At 38.8% G+C, this 19,249-nt stretch overlaps 1 pseudogene; it reads left to right on the top strand.

Moving 5' to 3' along the window:
* The first annotated feature begins 446 nt into the window (after positions 1-446).
* LOC147911505 (vomeronasal type-2 receptor 116-like) lies at positions 447-14,880 on the top strand (annotated as a pseudogene).
* Positions 14,881-19,249: the final 4,369 nt, after the last annotated feature.

Genomic DNA, 19,249 nt, shown 5'->3' with positions numbered 1-19,249 from the left:
ATAATGTTTCAATAGTAATGACTTTCCTACATTTCAATAGTAAAGTGTTTCATAATGCAGTATTAAAATCTCATTTCTCACTCTCAAAAACAGTAAAATGTAATGCACAAAGTACATTAATTAGAATGTGTTCAGCTGAAAGTGATAGAGAACCTCATAGTGGCCTTAAATCATGACATTTGTTATTTGTTACAAGAATTTCAGAAATAGACAGATGCAAAGATTACTTTTTTCTATCAACCTTTTGATAACAAAGACTCAGTCTCCATATAACTTTTGCTGCAATATGCTTAGTGTGTTGGATTTTATTTTTACAAGTGTCTGCCACTGCTCATCATCCACATGGGAAAGAAAGAGGAAGAATGGGCTATAGCATCCTATTTGATGCACGTTTAATTTAGTGCAAGAAAGAGACCATACAATCAGATTGTCATTGATTTCTGTCCATGGCGCATAACCCACAAGTGAGGTGGAGCACACTCTGGCAAAAATTAGCTTAGATCTGTCACAATTGTCTTAGTTCACTCAAAATTGGTGTTCTAATAGCTAGGCATAATGGAGGAAGTGTACTGAGTAGGTAGTTACTGTATGCTATGCGAAGTATAGTTTTAATTTTGGCTAAAAATGTGTTTGAGAAATGCAAAAGAAAATGAATAAATTTAGCGCCATTAAATTTCCCAAATGGAATGTCTGAATATTACAAAAGTCTGTATCCTTGTCTAAATAATTTTTAGCTTTAACGCAATTCAAACCACTTTATCAAATGAATTTACTTTGAAAGTTAAGAATTTTACTACATTTTTTATGAAACAAAAATCGAGTTAGAAAAATCGAAAAACAAGATTTATATAGAAAAGTGAGTCAAAAAGAAAAGCTGTAATTACGGTAATTGCATTGTTCTAATATTATTTGTAGAAATAAGGAAAGAGAAAAGAATGCCCACTTTCAACAATAAGAATGGCTGCTTCATGCTCCGAGGTCAGAGTTGAGTAGTTGTGGCAGAGACCCTATGGCCCACAAAGCCTAAAATATTTGTCCTCTGTCATTTTACAGTAAAAGTTTGCCAAATACAAATTCATAGCCCAGGGCGCAGCCCTTGAATGATGGCTGATGGACATGCCTGCGTATGTGTTGCAGCTGCCTCATCCTCAGCTGAGATGACTTTTTCCCATGTGTTCTTCTTGTCTCACAGTGCTCCCCAGAGCGATTGAGCTCTAGGTGAGCACAGTGGTAAAGCACTTGATGTCCCTGATGCTCCGCCGTGCTTTCCCTGCCTCAATTTCCCAGTACCTCACTGGTGTGTTGCAAAATCCCCACCACCTAAAATATTCGCCCCTAAACCCACAAGTTTATGGACACATCCAACTAACACAAGACCCAAACTTGGAACTTTTGGAGGTGGATTATCACTTACTTGAAGCTAAGAGCATTCTGACATAGGACGGGACTGTTTAATGTGAATATTATTAACGTAAGTGTCTGCAACTTTGTGTCTCACAACCAAATAAGGTGTGGGCTGTGGGCCCTATAATGCCAATGAGATTTTGTTTTTTGTCTTGGGAATATGGAAGAGTGGCTGACTGAAACACCAAGACTTTCCTTTCCTTTTCAAATAGAGATCAACGTATAGGGCGTCCAGGAAGCCAGTATGCAAACAATGAGAGAAATCGCAGCCTGCTGAAAGTTGTGACATTTCTGGCATTTGAAGATTCTTTAGGGAAGACTCTGGCTTGCACAGCTCCTTGTTTCTCTGTTGTCACAGCAGTGGTCCCTGGGGTCTTTGTGAAGCACCGAGACACTCCTGTAATCAAGGCCAAGAATTGGAATCTCAGCTATATCCTGCTCATCTCCCTCACCCTCTGCTTCCTCTGCTCCTTACTCTTCATCGGCTGACCCAACACAACCACCTACATTATTCAACTAATCACAATTAGAGTTGTTTTTATTGTGGCTCTTTCCACTGTCTTGGCCACAACTATTACTGTTGTGGTGGCCTTCAAGGTCACTGTACAAGGGAGAAGGATGTGGCAGTGGTTGGTGTCAGGGACACCTAACTTCATCATTCCCATCTGCTCCTTTATCCAGCTGAGTCTCAGTTGGATCTGGCTGGGAACCTCTTCATCTTCATTGACACAGATGCACACTCTGAACACGGCCACTTCATCATCGTGTGCAACAAGGACTCAGTCACTGCCTTCTACTGTGTCCTGGGATACCTGTGCTCCTTGGCCCTGGGCAGCTTCACTGTGGCTTTCCTGGCCTGGAACCTGCCTGACACCTTTAATGAAGCCAAGTTCCTGACGTTCAGCATGCTGGTGTTCTGCAGCGTCTGGGTCACTTTCCTCCCCGTCTGCCACTACACCAAGGGCAAGATAATGGTGGCCGTGGAGAGCCTGTCCATCTTGTTCTCCAGTGTGGAGCTATTAGGCTGCATCTTTGCCCCCAAGTGCTACATTAACTTCCTGAGGCCAGAGGGAAACCCATCAAGAGGGTTAAGGAATACAACTGGTTCAGGTGAAAATAATCAATATATATATTTTTTTCACCAGAATTTGCATACACCTGAAAAATAAACTACCAAATTTTTGCAAGCAGACTTTAAGTACCAAGTAAAGGGCCAGCCCCTTGGCTTAGCAGTTAAGTGCGTGCGCTCTGCTACTGGAGGCCCGGGTTCGGATGCCGGGTGTGAACCGACGCACCACTTGTTTGGCCATGCTGAGGCCGCGTCCCACATACAGCAACCAGAAGCATGTACAACTATGACATGTAACTATCTACTGGAGCTTTGGGGAAAAAAAGGAGGAGGATTGGCAATAGATGCTAGCTCAGAGCCGGTCTTCCTCAGCAAAAAGAGGAGGATTAGCATGGATGTTAGCTCAAGGTTGATCTTCCTCACACACACACACAAAAAATACCAAGTAAATTTACCTTACATCTCAAATTAATTTATTGCTTTACATATCTTTTGGCTTTGTACAATGATCCTCGGGCATTCAAATGCACAAACACACAAATATGAATATTACCTCAGATTAATTTTTCTCTAAAATTATCTGCGGTATCTTACATAAATGCCCACACATCAGTTCTCTCCCTCCATCTGTGTGTTTTGGTAGAACCCTCCCACTTTGACTCCGTGTGGACTTGGCCTTGTAAATTGCTTTGGTCAATTGGACACTAGTAAATGACAACAACACATCTTTAAGAATATATATTAAGAATAACTTTACTAATTTTATGATCATGGATATTCTCCTGTATTGTCATCCACCACTGTTATGCACTGAGCATTTCTACTTTTAATTTTAGCCCTTATAATCCATTTGGAGTGATTTACTTGTGAATAATGTTAGTCGATGGTCCAGTGTTTTATTTTGCAAAGGGATATCTTCTTGTCTATAAAACAATTACTGTATCATTTTAAAAGTTGATTTTAAATACAGTGAATCTGAATGATGCTTGAAAAATGGATATTATTTTCATTCATAATTGTAGTATATCTCTCCATTTCTTCAGAGCTTTTATGTCCTTTGGTATATCTTTATAATCTTCTTCATTTATCTTACATAACTTATAAATTATATAACTACATATGGCATCATGTTGCATAAATCCAATTACTTTAAATATTTTATTTCTCCTAAGATTAGAATAATTACTTATAAGTTTAAAATAGTTCTTGCTAATATAAAGATATTTTTTATATGGTTATCTAATATCTTTTCACATTAGTCAACTTATTTAAAATTCTAAATTTTATAAGTTATTTCCCACTAAAATAATAGATTTTTCTCTTCTTCTCTAATATTATTTACCTTATTCTTTCTAGTCTCATTTTTAAATGACTGGGCTCTCTGGTGCCACACTGAATCACAATAATGTTTACCAGGAGCATTTTCCTCTTCTGAAGTGTAGCATAAACACCAAATAAATTCTTTGTCAGGACAAAGCAATCATCTAAGAGAGAGAAAACAAAACGTGAAGGGGAAACTTTTCTACCTGGAAGTCAACAGACTTCCCTCTCTTGGTTATTTAGTGCTAGAGATGTTATGACAATGTACCTACTGAGAATTAGAGGATCTCACTCTAGTTCCAGGAATTAATCTTGGTCAAATAGTTTAACCTCTTTAGATTTTCTTCATCTTCATTATGAAGAGCTTGAAAAGTGTTTTTGAGTTTTAATGTCCTATGATTCCAAGGTACCCTTTACCCAGATGCACTTGACAAAGACAAGAGTGAATTTTCAGTTATCTACTTCTCCATCAACATTGTTATCCACATTATCACTTAGGGAAGAAGAATGCCCCTGAGCTAACATCTGAGCCAAGTCTCCTCTAATTTTTCTCTGTGGGATGCACCACTCCTCAAGAATGGCTTGAGGAGTGGTGCATTAAATCTCTGGTGGTGCATAGGCCTGTGCCCGGGATCAGAACCAGTGAACCCCAGGCCACGAAATCAGAACACGGGGACTTGACCACTATGCCACATGGGCAGGCCCCAATATTATTTTTGTCTGAGGAAATGGATGTATGGAAACACTTAACTATGGTTTGTAAATAGATATTTCATAGGGGAATTTTGTCTGCAAGAATGCAAAGAGAGGTTACAGAGTTGCAATATGTCTTTGTATGTAAATATCTAGATGGAAACTTAACGTGGCTGTGCCAAGGAAGGACATGACAACATGATACATCTAGAACTAATACATCTACACATACAAAGAAGAAAAAAACCCACTATATATTCGATCGGCATACATAGCATTAGGCTAGACTTGTTCAAAGACATTGAAACCCTGAGCCCAAATTCTCACTTCCTCCACCCAACAAGGGATCAGCTTTGGGTTATTCCAGCGACCCAAAAGTCCCAGGTCCCGCTGTTGCCCAACCTGAAGGGTTTCCACAAAGTCCCTTGACTTGTCATCATGAGGTTAAGGGTAAGAGCGTGCTAGACTTCAGACGAGGGGATAGGTAGGGAGACCATGGATCTCAAAATGTTAGCCGCTGTCCTGGCATCTTTTCAACAGACTAGATGCTGGACTTCCTGCTTGTTCAGAGTCAGGCCGTCGATGGAGCACTTGTGACTGCACCAGAAGTGAACCAAGACGTGCACCGGAAGTGGACCGAGATCAGCACCAGAAGGTGAACACAGGCTTGCAAGTGGGATGTGGAACATGGCTCCCACCAGGATGAATTGTGTGGCAAGTGGTACTATCTTAATGTAGAATGTGTGTGTACCAGCAGTTGGCAGGAAACTGGAGTTGTGTGTTTGATGTAAGGACTGAGCGGAGGGGATCTTTGAGGCCTGGGGACCACTAAGCTGTAGTTTGAATGGGTCTGAGTGCCCAATCCTGGTATGGTAAGGTGAGAGGTGAGATTAGCCTTTGTGAATTTTTGTTTGGTTGACTAAGACAAACTGTGTCCTGAGATGGACTGGTAGGTGGACTTGGAGCTAAAACAGGTTCTTACAGATTGTCAGGGGCCCACACTCACCACTCCTATTCAACATAGTACTGGAAGTGCTAGCCAGAGCAATCAGGGAAGAAAAAGAAAATAAAAGACATCAGAATATGAAAAGTACAATTATAATTGTCTCAATTTGCAGATGACGTTATGACGTTTTTTCCCAAAAAACTAAGACCTAATCAATGAAATCAGTAAAGGATACAAAATCAACATAAAAATCAGTAACATTTCTGTTCACTATACATGTTTCTGTACATGTTTCTACATTTTGGGGGGACCAACTCAACCCATAACAGTAGCGTTGTCTCAAGTCAGAGGAGGTGGGTTTCAGTGTGGTAAGTCATAAGTTTATGTGGTGGTTGCAAAATCTAGAAGCCCTTGTCTCATCCAGAGTCTCATGTCTGTGTGTATTGGATGCATTTTGCAATTCCCGACTCAGTAGTCATGTAACTTTAATATTTTTATCTTAATAATATATTTTACTTAACCCAGTATGTCAAGAAGTATTATGATCTCAATATATAACCAGTATAAACATTATCTTTGAGATGTTCTATATTCACTTTGTCATACAAATTTTTTTTAAATCCATGCATATTTTACACTCATAACATATCTCAATTTGGACTAATCATATTTTAAATGCTCACTAATGACATATGGCCAGTGGCTACCAGATTGGTAAACTAAATAATTAATAGATGTTATGTTTTTGGATCTGTTTTAGATTTACGAAAAAATTGAGATGAAAGTACAGAGTACCCATATACTCCTCCTCCCTGCTCACACGCACGGTTTCCATAATTATTAACATCTTGCATTAGCGTGGTATACCAGCTATAATTCAGGAACCAAGATTGATACTGTCGGGGGAAGAGGAAGAATCACCCTCTGCCCTTTTCCTTAAGGTTCTTATGGCTGGCCAAATAATTAACAAGACAGGTTAGCAGGAGAAAATAATACCTAGTTTAATAACATGTACGCATGGGAGAAACTCAGAAATGAGCAACTCGTCCCTCTGTCTAAGCTGCCCGCTTAAGTACTGCAGCTAAAGGCGAGGAACGTGTTGGGGGTGGGTAGTGGTCTGGGACTTCAGAGGCCAGGAATACAATTCTTTTCAGGGTCATCTATAGATAATGTGGTCAGGGAGAGACAGAGTTTTTGATAAAAGAGGCTTGGTGCCTTTCCTATTGTAACCTCTATCCTATGTTATATTTACAACCATCATGATAATAACTCCTTCCTGAAACAGATCTTTCGTTTTAAATACTTTAGGCAGTTTGGGAGGGGAAACTCAAATATTATCCCTGAGTTCTCTGAGTCCCTATTGTCTTCAGCTCAAAACAATCTGCATACCAGAGTTGTGCCTCCTGTGGTAGCTTGCCCTGAGCACCATCAATACATTATTGTTAACTAAGAACTATAGTTTACGTTAGGGTTCACTCTTTGTCTTGTACATTCTGTGGGTTTTGGGAAATGTATCCTGTGCCCACCATTACAGTATCATACAGAATAATAATTTTCCTGCCATAAAAGTGTCCTGTGCTCCAGGGCCAGATAGATGTATAGATGTGGCCCTTGTCATTGATGTTTGGGGTGATGGGAACATAGGTGTGTTCCAGCTTGTATCCTCCAATTTAGGATGAAAAAATAAAGGAATTTCCCACATAGTCCCATGTTCTCATAACAGCATAAATAGTGGAGGAAACTAATGCCGAAGGTGTAGAAGTGGATGATCACACCATATTGATCCCTGGGATTAACAAGGTTAAAAGAACTGAGGAAGAGGAAAGGAGGAAGATTTTTAAGAATCAAAAATGTAGCTGTATTTTTGCATTGATCTTGAGCTATGGATTTGGAATTTTCTGAATTGAGACTGACTATTGCTTCCCCAGGCAGGGACTCATGTGCTTGTGGTGTTTCTGCACTCATGATTGGTGTGCAGCCCTGCATGGGTCCCACATGGAATGTCCTGTGGCTGTCCTGGGCCCTGGGCATATGAAGCTGCCCCTGCCTATCTTTGACTTTGGAAGGAGAGATGCTGGAACGTCCTTGGCTGAGCCCTGACTGACATGGATACTTTCTGAACCTTTCACCTTACACTTGATATCACATCCTCTGATGCAGTTATTTTGCAACATCACAAATGGCATTCATGTGGATAGCTTGTTGACAAAGGTTTGGGACCCCATCTGCCCAAGAGGAGGTGGTCCCTAGAGCCTTACTATCCATGGACGTGGATGAAATCATAGTGCCTAAGGCTGGAGAGGATGTTCCTCAAACATGTTTTCCAACTGGTGTTTTTCAACTGGACACAGGACCTCAGATGCAGAGCCCCGCGGCAGAGTGGGGTCTGGATCTCACCAGGGGAGATGAAGAGACTGCTGAAAGGAGTCAGAGGGCATTAGAATTGCTTTTTCAGTCCACAAAAACCACATATACACATATGTGTGTGAATGTGTGTGTGTGTTACTATACGTGACAAGTGTAGATATCTCCTTAGGCTGCATGTTCCACCTCTGCTTCTGCTGCCTCACACCTCACGCAGACACAGGGCTTTGCAGAGGCTTCTAAGATGTTCCTTTTGATTTTCTTCTTCCTGTTGCTGCAGTTTCCTCTCTTTGTGTATCATTTTGCTTATCCTGACAGCTTTTTGAGAATGTAACCCAGTGCATACAAGGATGGAGATGTGGTTATTGGTGGGTTTTTCCCCCTTTATACTTATTTCTTACACAGAGGGATCAAGAAGCCTAGCAAGGGTGTCACTTTGCAGTGGTAAGTGCCTCTTTATTTATATTCTGCTTGATTATTATGACGAATGATGCCTATGGGATCTGTGGAAGGATACACCAAGGCGCTCTGCATCACCCGTCCTGTCTTTCCCCGGCATCCCCACCTTCCCAAAACTGTCCATTATTATCTCTGTCTCGTCCCACTGACTTTGTTGCTTACTTCAAAGAGAAGAACAGTGTTTTTATATTTTCCAGTTTTCTTCCTTTTAGTGTCCAATTTTTAGGGTTGGAAGCTTATGAGACAGCACTCTCCACCAACATATTCCACCGTCTCTGCCCTTGCTTCTGCCTCATCTGCTGCTGTATAGTGCTCTACCTTCAGATCTGTTGGGGGAAGAATCCCAGCCTGTACAGAGGAGTCCCTGGGTGGGGGTGATCCTGTGTGCCTGCCCCTCACCCATCTGTAGTTGTGATTTAGTGTCTTTGTTTTAAGAAAGGACTCGAGAGGGCTTCTGTTTTGGTGTTAGTTATTTTTACAAAAGCATGTTAAGGAGGTGTCCTCCAAAAAGAATGTGTTTTAGAGAAGTGGATCCTGAATTTTATCAAATGCTTTACATACTTCATGAGCATATTGTGTTATTTCCTGGCAGAAGGTGAGGACATTAAATGTGAGGATATTAAAAGTTTATCTAATTTCTAAAGTTTGTTTAAGATGATTCCTTGCTCACATCTTCTTTTTGATGCTGGTAACAGGCTCATGTTAACTTCATAATTAATAGAGATATACCTTCTTATTCTATATTCTGGAAGAGTTTCCTGGTAGAGTAAATATCTATTCTTACGTTTTAGAAACAATTCATCTGTAAATGCATCCAACCCACCATATATTTGTAGTTTTCTTTCTTAAAAACTATCTGGAACCCATAAAGAACATTTGTATAACTTTCTATTTTCTATTTGAGCCAGTTTGAGTAATTCCAGTTTCATTTAAAAAACAGCTTTATCACTGAGATCCCAAAAGACATCTCCATGTGCAGATGCACAACATTTTCTCTGACTTCGCTCCTGGTCCCATTTTCTCACCTAATGTTGTTGATGTTTGTCTTCCTCAAATAGTTTTTCTTTATAAGACTTGTCTGAATGATGCCTATTTTATTGAGCTTCCCAAAGAATCAGAGTAACTGATTACTTTTCCTCTGGACATATTTTATATTTATTTTATACTCTTAATTCTGCTTCAGTCTCTTTTTCCAAGTTATTTTTTATGTTTTCTTTCTCCGTTCTCCTTGTTTTGAGTTGAGAGTTTAATTCACTCACTTTCATTTTTATTTACTATTCAAGATATTTAATGCTCAGATATTTTCTTTCAGAACAGACAGTTTTCTTCTCTTCTTCCTTTCTCTCTCCTCTCTCTCCAAGGCTCCTTGCTACTCCTTTCTAATCATTGGTTTGATTTCCTGTTTCATCAAAGAGTTATTCATGAGAGTGATTATTGGCTTATAAATTGTCTGATTTGTTTAAGATACGTTGGCATTTAATGAGCATTTTTGCGTGCAAGTTGGTTAAGGAACTGGATTTCAAATCTGCCTGTTCCTCTGATGAGCTATTGAGTCAGAATTTCTGTGGTTGGCCATGTATCTCTCTTCTGGTGGCTTCAGGAATTGATTACTATGTAGAAATTGCTTGCTGGACGAGGATAGGACCTAATTTTATAATAATATTATTTCTTTGCTTCGGAGTAGGACGTTTGAGATTTATATGCAGGCATATGTATGTGTGTGTGCTCCAAAAATAATTAATGATAAATCAAGATTAACAATATATACGATTCCTATATTGACTTTCTTTTGGACAAAGACTGAGAAGTTAGTTGAATACTCTTACTATGGTTGTAGTTAGGTTCACTTTACTTCATATTTTTAAAATCCTTTTTTTAATATATGATTGAACATATACTTTTTGACTGCTAACCACCTTTTAGACCCTAAATATTTTGCCTTCAGATATGTGTACCATTATACACATTCATATATAAAAGTTTCATATTAGTTGTGGCTTTACTTTTGTGAGCACGTGTATGGACTATTACTGACAATCCCCTTTCTTTCAGCATCTATGTTCAGTGTTAGTTTCCTACGTCTTCGTGGAATGTAGAGTAACATTCAATATTGAAAAAGTGATTTAAGTAACTTCAGTATAGTATAACTGATATACGTAGCATTATCTCTGTGGTTCTATTTTTTTGTACTTCGTTTTTTTTCTTTTTTCCTAGTTTTGCTCCATTTAAAGTAATTTTTCTTATTAAACTTTTCTTCACTGTGTTGGATATATAGATCTTTTTCACATTCTATTTTAGATTTTTTTTTTTTTTGCTGAGGAAAATTGGCCCTGGGTTAACATCCATGCCCATCTTCCTCTACTTTATATGGGATACCGCCACAGCATGGTTTGATGAGCGAAGCATAGGTCCGCACCAGGGATCCGAACCCATGAACCCTTGGCCACCAAAGCAGAGCATGCAAACTTAACCACTACGCCACAAGGCTGGACCCTATTTTACATTATTTTTAATTTGAGAAATAAGAAGAACCCAGAATCTGAAGTCTTGCCTCACTGACTCCTCAATGTTAGATGAAAAATTAATTAGTATTTTACTTCTTTTCTTTTTCTCCAAATCCAGTGTCTCTAGGTATAGATTAAGCACTTGGGTCAAGATGGTTTTAAATTTTATGCACATTCTTTAAAGTTGTCTGTATTTTGCATTTTTTATAAATCACATTAACACAAAGTACTTAGACAATTGTTTTACTTTCTCAGTGTTCAATTCTTTGGTGTGGTGCTTTTTTTTGAAACCCGTCACCCTCAAACTTGATTAAGGATCTGAATGATCTGCAGGGCTTGTTAAAACACAGAAGGAGTGCTGGACCCCACCCCAGATATTCTGATTCAGTAGGTTTCGGGTGGGGCTGAAGGACTGGCATCTGCATATTGTGATTGGAAGCACCCCTGCCTAATATTCCTTATTTTTTTTCATTTCACAGGCAGTAAAATCCGTGTCTCAGTGTGAGGGCTGTCCCTCCCCAATCCTTTGATTCTTCACAGGTGTTATGCCACAATAAACTTCTTGTAATCCTAACTCCACCTCAGCAATTGGAGGCCCCAACTGACACACAAAAGTTCTTCATTTTTCCTCAGAAAGAGGTGTTTTATTTTCAGAAAACTCACACAATCTGCAATAAGTTTAATATGGATGCTGCTCTCTGCTCTTTAGAGATTGCAATGTATTTTTACAACACCTGCACCATTCTTCCTTGTTCTCAGCATTTAACGCTCTAATATTGGAAACACATGGGGCTTTTGGACATTCTGGACACTCTGCCTTCTTCAAGTTTAATTGATCATATCACATCTGAACTAAGTTGAACTACATTTGGCCATATCATAGCTTGTCACATGACCATCAGGTATACGTATAGTATGTGTGCACCTCACAGAAACAGAATGGTCTTCGAGTGTGCCTCTCAATGATTCTTCTCCTAAAGTTTGATTAAATATGTTCTAAATAGAGGTTCTCAGTTTAAGTTTAATGTACTTAGTCCATACATACATTACTGGTCTGTAAAATTTTCTATATCATAAACACATTTTGTTGAATAGCATGTAAATTATTTCTATGCCCCCAAGCTCACACATTTGATTTTAACATTTATTTTCTTTTCAAATGAAAGAACGAATTTCTATTAAAAGAAATGAATCCAAAGGAGTACCCAAAAGAATGAAATACTATGAGTATGGAGGACTAGATACCTTGAAGAGGTTTCCTTCCACATAACAATATCTTCCATAAAATATAATTTTATTGCATTCTTGAGTTCACATGAAGTAAGCCAAATCTCAAAGGACAGAAGAAGGAAACTGTAAGCACTAGACAAATTTGGATTCACCCAGTGGTCAAAGGTCAGTACGATCCTCTAATGAAACGATTTGTCTTTGTGTCACAAGTGACTTGAGGGAATGAATCTGGGAGTCACAGATTAGTTGTGAGTCACACAAAAATGTCACTTAGCTTCGTGTCAACTCACACGACTGTAAGCCAAAACCAGTGACATTCTTCTCTGGAGGAAAAGATCTAAACTAAAACCTTACATTCTGTACACATTAAAATCATACAAAAATGAGCTCATAATCAAAGTTCACCAAACAAATATGGAATACATGCCATTGTCGATAAGTGTAATCAACACATAAGAAAATTAAAAATAAAACAATAGATTTAAACAGTGAAACCTCAAATATTAGATTTACCAACTTCAAGATATAAAATAACTGTGTATAAACTGTTTATAGAAAATGGAACCAGAAAAATTGGCATAACAAAATCAAACATGAGACTATAGTAATGAACTGACATATTTGGCAAAGGGCTTTATAGAACTTTTAGAGATGAAAAAGACATAACTGTTGAGTTTTAAAACTCCATAGACAGGTTCTACAACAGAAGAGAGAATACAAAACTAAATTTGAATTCTGAAGGAAACAGAATGCAGCAGAGAAAGACAAGGAACTAGAAAACATGACAGATAAGGTAGATATGGAGATGATGAGAGAGAGTAAAGAAAAAGGAGAAATAAAATACTGTACAACAAAAACGAGTCATGAGGGTAAAACTGAAAGTTAAAGGGTCTATAAATTTCTCAGGATATGAGAAATTAAATCCACTTCAGGCAATCTGGGCTGGTGGTAAAATAGAAGTAGAGAATATAACTCTCACCCAAATAGAGGAGATACAATAGAATACGGAAAAGAAGTATAAATCAATAAATTTTAAAGGGAAATAACATAATAAAAATTGTCGAAAAAATAGAAGGAAAACATATAGATAGTGGGGACAAAACAGGGATATAAATAATCACAACAAATGTAAATGGAATAAATTCTCTAGTTAAATACACATTGTTAAATTTGATGGGACAATGACTAATGTAGCTGTGTCATGTTTACAGGACTTGTGAAAACTAAAAAACATGGAAAACTAGAAATTCAAAATAAAATAGAAGATATAAAGGTATGCTAGGAAAATACCAATCAAAAATCAATGCAGGGTCGCTATAATAATATGAGATAAAACAGATGAGGAAAAAAGCATCATTAGGAATTAAGTGTTTAATTCTCACTGGTATATAAGTTCAACAGATCATGAAGATATAGTCGTTGTTATACTACACACGATGTCATGAGAAGATAATATAGCCTCAACTAGGAAAGGAAGAAGGAGAAGGAAGAGGAGGAGAATGAGAAGGAGGAGAAGACAAGAAGAAAAAGAAGGAGGAGGAGGGGTAAGTGTAGGAGAAGGAGGCAGTGGAAGGGGAGAAGTAGAAATAATATATCTTCATAGTGAAGAATTTCAACTTTCCTCTGAGACAAAGAATAACATATATCTAATAATAGAGTATTTGAAAAACAAATTAGCAACTTTGATTTAGTGGATACACATCGAACCCTATACCCAACAAGTGAAGAACACCTATTCTTCACAAGCACACGGGGAGCATTAACAAGCAGTGAGCATGAACTAGGGTACTAATCAATCCTCAAATAATAGAACACTTGAAATAAGTACAAGTGACTGCTCTATTTTATTCTTGATGGTCTTACAGATCCCAGGCAATAGAAATGCAAAGAATTTTCTTACTCTTAGGAGTTATTTGTGTGTAGAAAGTCTGTAGAAAAGATGAAGACAATATGGGCTATCAGAAATAGGTACCGTTAAAGATGTTAATGATTAATTTTAATTTAATATTTTTTAAATAAGAAATGAATGAAAAGCTTTCTAAACTTTACAATGCTGTGTCTCTTAGATTCCTAAGTGTTTCTAGTCCTTTGATTCCGTCTAGATTCTTTCAATTGCTCCTGCCTGTTGATGATTCCTCCTTCATTGGATCTCTGAAGTTCACCTTAGTATCCTGGTTTTTGACGGTTGCAGATGCACAGGTTTGAGGGGGCGGAGGCTTAGACAATTTGATTGACAGCTTTCTGTTGCACCATTCTCAACCTGCTCATGTCATGCGTCTATGCTTGTCACGTGTATTTCAGTTGCAATTATTCTTCCTCCCCAGGACTATCTCCAATCTCATGCTAATATTGTTGCTCTTCTAGGAAGGAGTTAATGGTGTGCTCATAAAAACAAGCATTTTGCCTCCTGAACCAAAGAGCCATTTACAAATCTACTCTGAATGTGATCTGTTTTTCTATTCATTGTACTTTCTTTTGTGTACTTAACCAGTTTCCTTCACGAGTGTTGAATTCACTAAGGACCTTCCACAGCTAGAGTCAGGTTATTTTCTTTAGTTATAAATTATAAGGTTTCAGGAAAGCCATCAGTTGCCACAGATGTTCGAGTCAATAGCAAATTCCTTTTAATGAAGTCATTGTATTGCATTTTAAGGAAATCATTTTGAGTATTTTCCCTAAGGATCCCTACCCCTCTATGCAGGTTTCAGTACAAGAACTACCAGTATGTTCTGGGCTTGGTTTTTGCCATTGAGGAAATCAAAAGGAACCTTCATATTTTGCCCAACATGTCTCTGGGATTTGATCTCTATAATGCCCTGCCCAGTGAACAGAGGACATTGGAGAGTTCCCTGATTTGGCTCTCAGGGTTGGGCAAGGACATCCCTAATTAAGACTGCAGGAGAGAGAGCAAGTCTCTAGAGGTCCTTACAGGAACCACATTGACAATTTCTGCCCAGATTGGAACACTGTTGGAACTGTACAAATTTCCACAGGTAAGGCTGGGTGGGATGGGGAGAGATGAAACCATGTCTCCTTTGGTGCCATTCTCAGGTGTCTAAATAGGAGGAGAGGAGGAGACTGGGTTTGTGCATGTCTCAAAGGATATGATCTCAAAGGGTACGTGTACAGGACCTTGGTGGGGTATGACATTTCCTTTCTTTGGAGTAGAGAGAAGGTTGAGGGGGATGGAGACAAAGCAGTTTCCTGGAAATCTACTGATCTTATTTTCTAGAGAGCTTTCAGGGAGTGCAAAATGATTAGAAAATGAAATGAGCAATTGTCCCCTTCTACCACTTCCAGGTGTTGCTGAACAGCCTTCAGGACTGAGAGTGTGGTTTTTGCCAATCCTCGTCCTCATATTGCTTCCAATTGTCTTTCATTTTAGCTTACTTATGGTCCTTTTGATCTTATCCTGAATGATGATGAGCAGTTTCCATCTCTCTATCAGTTGGCCCCCAGGGACACATCTCTAGCCATTGGCATGGTCTCTTTGCTGCTTCATTTCAGTTGGACCTGGGTGGGGCTGGTCATCTCGGAAGACAAGAAAGGTGTTGAGTTTCTCTCAGACTTGAGAGGAGAGATGGACCGGAATGGAATCTGTGCAGCCTTTGTGGAAATGATCCCTGTCACTGAAAGGTCATATTCCTCAAGGACCTGGCCATATGATTTGCAAGTAAAGGAAACAGAAGGGAATGTGGTTATCATTTACGGTGATGCCGACTCTCTCGTAAGCTTGAGCTTGTCTACTTGGGAGTATTTAGTGATATGGAAAGTCTGGGTCACGACATCACAGTGGGATTTTATCCACAGTGAGAGAGATTTCATCCTTGACTCATTCCATGGGACTCTCATTTTTTGACACCACCCTAGTGAGGTTCCTGGCTTTGAAAATTGTATCCAGACAGTTAAGCCTTCCAAATATCCAGAAGACATTTACCTCACTAGGTTGTGGTACCCCTTTATTCCTTGCACCATTTCTGAGCCTGACTGTAAAACACTGGAGAATTGTCCACCCAATGCCCCCTTGGGATGGTTGCCTTGGCAGATTTTTGACACGATCATGACTGAATGGAGTTACAATGTGTACAATGCTGTGTATGCTGTGGCCTAGAGCCTTCATGAGATGCTTCTTCAACGTGCAGAAATTCAGCCAATGAGAAGCGGGTATGATCTGGTGATTTCTCCCTGGCAGGTAAAGTCTCTTCTGCATAACAGCATGTACACTCTTAAAGTGACATTCTTATGGGGTTCCACAGGTGTTCAAACCAAGCAGTTAGGATTCTTTCTCCAAGAAAAGCACAGGAGTTTCTGTACTTGTTTCACTCCCTAGGAGTTAAATCTAGTCTTGTGTTGTAAGTCATCAACAAGAAGGTTCTAGTGGCAAGGAGGATGTAGGCTATGAGTCAATATCAATGCTTTGTGTTACAAAGGATACCAACATCCTGCATGTCTAATGTTTCAATAGGGATTATCCAGCCTTCTCCCATGCAGCTCCTTAATGACAAGAAGACAACGTGTCCTTTCCGTGCCTATCTGGTGCTGAACATCATGGTGAATACTTTATGTAAATGATCTCATTTAATTCTGCAACCACTTTAGGTATTGATAACATCATTTTGCAGATTGATGGTCTGGGAAAATTCAGAGAGTGCATGAGCTTGGCTAGATTGGACTTTGTACTTGAGATTTGTCTGAATCCTATCACCACTGATCATCTTGATATTCTTGTCTTTGGGCATTTTCTCTTGAAACTAACTGATATATTAGAAACATTATGATATTGTAGTTCTCCATATGCTTTCATTTGCTTTACTTCATTGGATACTTGTAATAAAGTTACATTATGAAACAAGGATTACAGACAATGAAAGGCTTTCCCCAATTCAGGGATTTTCTCTTTAACACCCGGGCCCACTTCCCCACAGGATGATATGTCTCTTTTAGCTGCACCCCTTTCTGAGGAACATAGAATTTAACAACATTGCTGGTGACTCAGTGAATTTGGCCAAAGAAGGAAAATCAGATTCAGAGTACACCTTTCTAAACTTTTGGAATTTTCCAGAAGGTCTTGGACTGAAGGTGAAAGGAGGAGAATATTCCCCACGTGCTCCACGTGGTCAGGAATTGTCTTTATCTGAGGAGGTGATTGAGTGGGCCACAGGAATTACTGAGATGTGTGGAACCCAATCACAATTACTCACACCACACATGAATAACCAAAATCTTGTTGGGGTTTTGTGCCCCCTCAGAGCTTCATAAAGGGCCACATATAGGAATTTAACAATTCACTTCCAACTGAAGTAATTTTTTCTTTTACAAATAATCCAAGATCGAAGCAAGACCTTCACAAGCAAAAAGATTGCAAGTTGCTGAAGGTTCAGAAGGTGGTTAGTAATTTTTAGGAATATTTTTTTTTAAATTAAGTTATGTATATATTTTTTAGAGATAATGTTTTGCACATTTAGTACACTACAGTATAGTGTAAAACTAACTTCTTTATGCACTACAGTATAGTGTAAAACTAACTTCTTTATGCACTAGGAAATCAAAAAACAGTTGTTACTCGCTTTATTGCAATATTTGATTTTTTGCGATGCTCTGCAAACAAACCCACAATACGTCTGAGGTTTACCAGTGTATTATATCATACAGTAAGTGTGGCATCCAACCAATGAATTGGATTTAGATATTTCAATCTTCAGTTTGTTAAGGCCCAATACTCTAAAACACTCTAGTTACTGGAAAATTAGGTAAAAGTCACAGCTGTTACCAAGTGTTATCTGATTTTCTCCAGACTCCACACTCTGTATGCAGTGAGAGTTGCAGTCTGGGATTCAGGTAGAGCCCTCAGGAGAGCAAGGCTGCCTGTTGTTTTGACTGCATTCCCTGCCCAGAGAATGAGATTTCCAATGAGATAGGGTAGTATATGCCTTGCAGCGACATTCTCCACTTCTATTTTTTTTTGAAGTGAATCATTTGTCCTGAGCTAACTAACATCTGTTGCCAATCTTCCTCTTTTATTATTGTCCCCAAAACCCTAGTACATAGTTGTATATCTTAGTTGTAAATCATTCTAGTTCTTCTATGTGAGCTACCACCACAGCATGGCAATTCACAAAGAGATGGTGTGGTTCCATGACCAGGAAACCAACCTGGGCCACCGAAACGGTGAGCACTGAACTTTCACCACTAGGCAATCAGGGCTGGCTCTCCACCTCTGTTTTGTATGCACCGTTCTCCCAAAGAAACGGAAAAGCTCTGGATGAGGACTGCAGGGTCCAAATGTTTCCTTCCTCCATTTAGTAATTTAACTTTTATAGCCAAAAAAGCCAACTTTTTTAATCATTTCCACCCAAAATGATACACTCTCTCTCTACCTTGAACTAGCTTGCTTGATTCATTTTAGCATCATTGCAGGTATTATCATCTCAATTAAACCCTTTATGACCACTCTACAGTAACCTAACTTAAATCTCTCGCATGGATTCTAACACATGGTATTGTAAGTCCTTACTTTTCAGCTTCTTTAAAGCTACGTTTAGATCACATTGAACAAATCCTTATTTTTCCAGTGTCTGGTGCTGTTCTTGGCACAGAGCAGGAGCTCAGAAAGGTTGTGTTTGATTTAAGAAGTAAGTATTTTCATGGTATGCAATGTGCTTACGGTACAGCTTCCTTCAATGAGCACATACATCTTGGTCTCTGATGTCCTAGAGTTCACAGGTGAGTAGGGGAGACAACAGGCAGTGAGGAGAATTCAAGGTGGTGACATAGGGCTGCAATATAGGTACACAGAGACCCATGGCATGAAATAAGTGATAGTATATATGTTTGTGGGTAGGGAAGTGTCATGGACTTCTTCATAGAGTCAGTAGCATTAGTATTATATCAGACTAATGAAGGCAGAATAAATTCTTGGTAGAATTCTTAGACATGGCAAAAAATGGCAAATTAGTCCTGCATTTAATATTCTAGGGAGCTGAGAAAAGGTTCAACATGACTAGAACCCAGACAATGTGGGTTTGGGAGTTGGGTCATGAAGTAGAAGAGGGACAGAATACCAACACTGATCATTTTTCATATCATAATTAACATCTTGGTATTACTCATATTTTATGATATTAAATGGTGCAATGCTGGTATCCCCTCAATGGTGGCATTTTCTCATTTTATTTTTGTGATTGATATGAAGCTTAATTTCACAACATCATTTGTATCATTTCAATTTTTTTTTGAAATGTACTGAGATTGATGATATAG

This window comes from Ceratotherium simum, unplaced genomic scaffold, assembly GCF_057802395.1.
Source record: "Ceratotherium simum simum isolate JZ-2026a unplaced genomic scaffold, ASM5780239v1 HiC_scaffold_43, whole genome shotgun sequence".
Classification (NCBI taxonomy): Eukaryota; Metazoa; Chordata; class Mammalia; order Perissodactyla; family Rhinocerotidae; genus Ceratotherium; species Ceratotherium simum.
The sequence above is the reverse complement of the archived record's forward strand: the minus strand, read 5'-3'. Positions and strand labels throughout refer to the sequence as shown.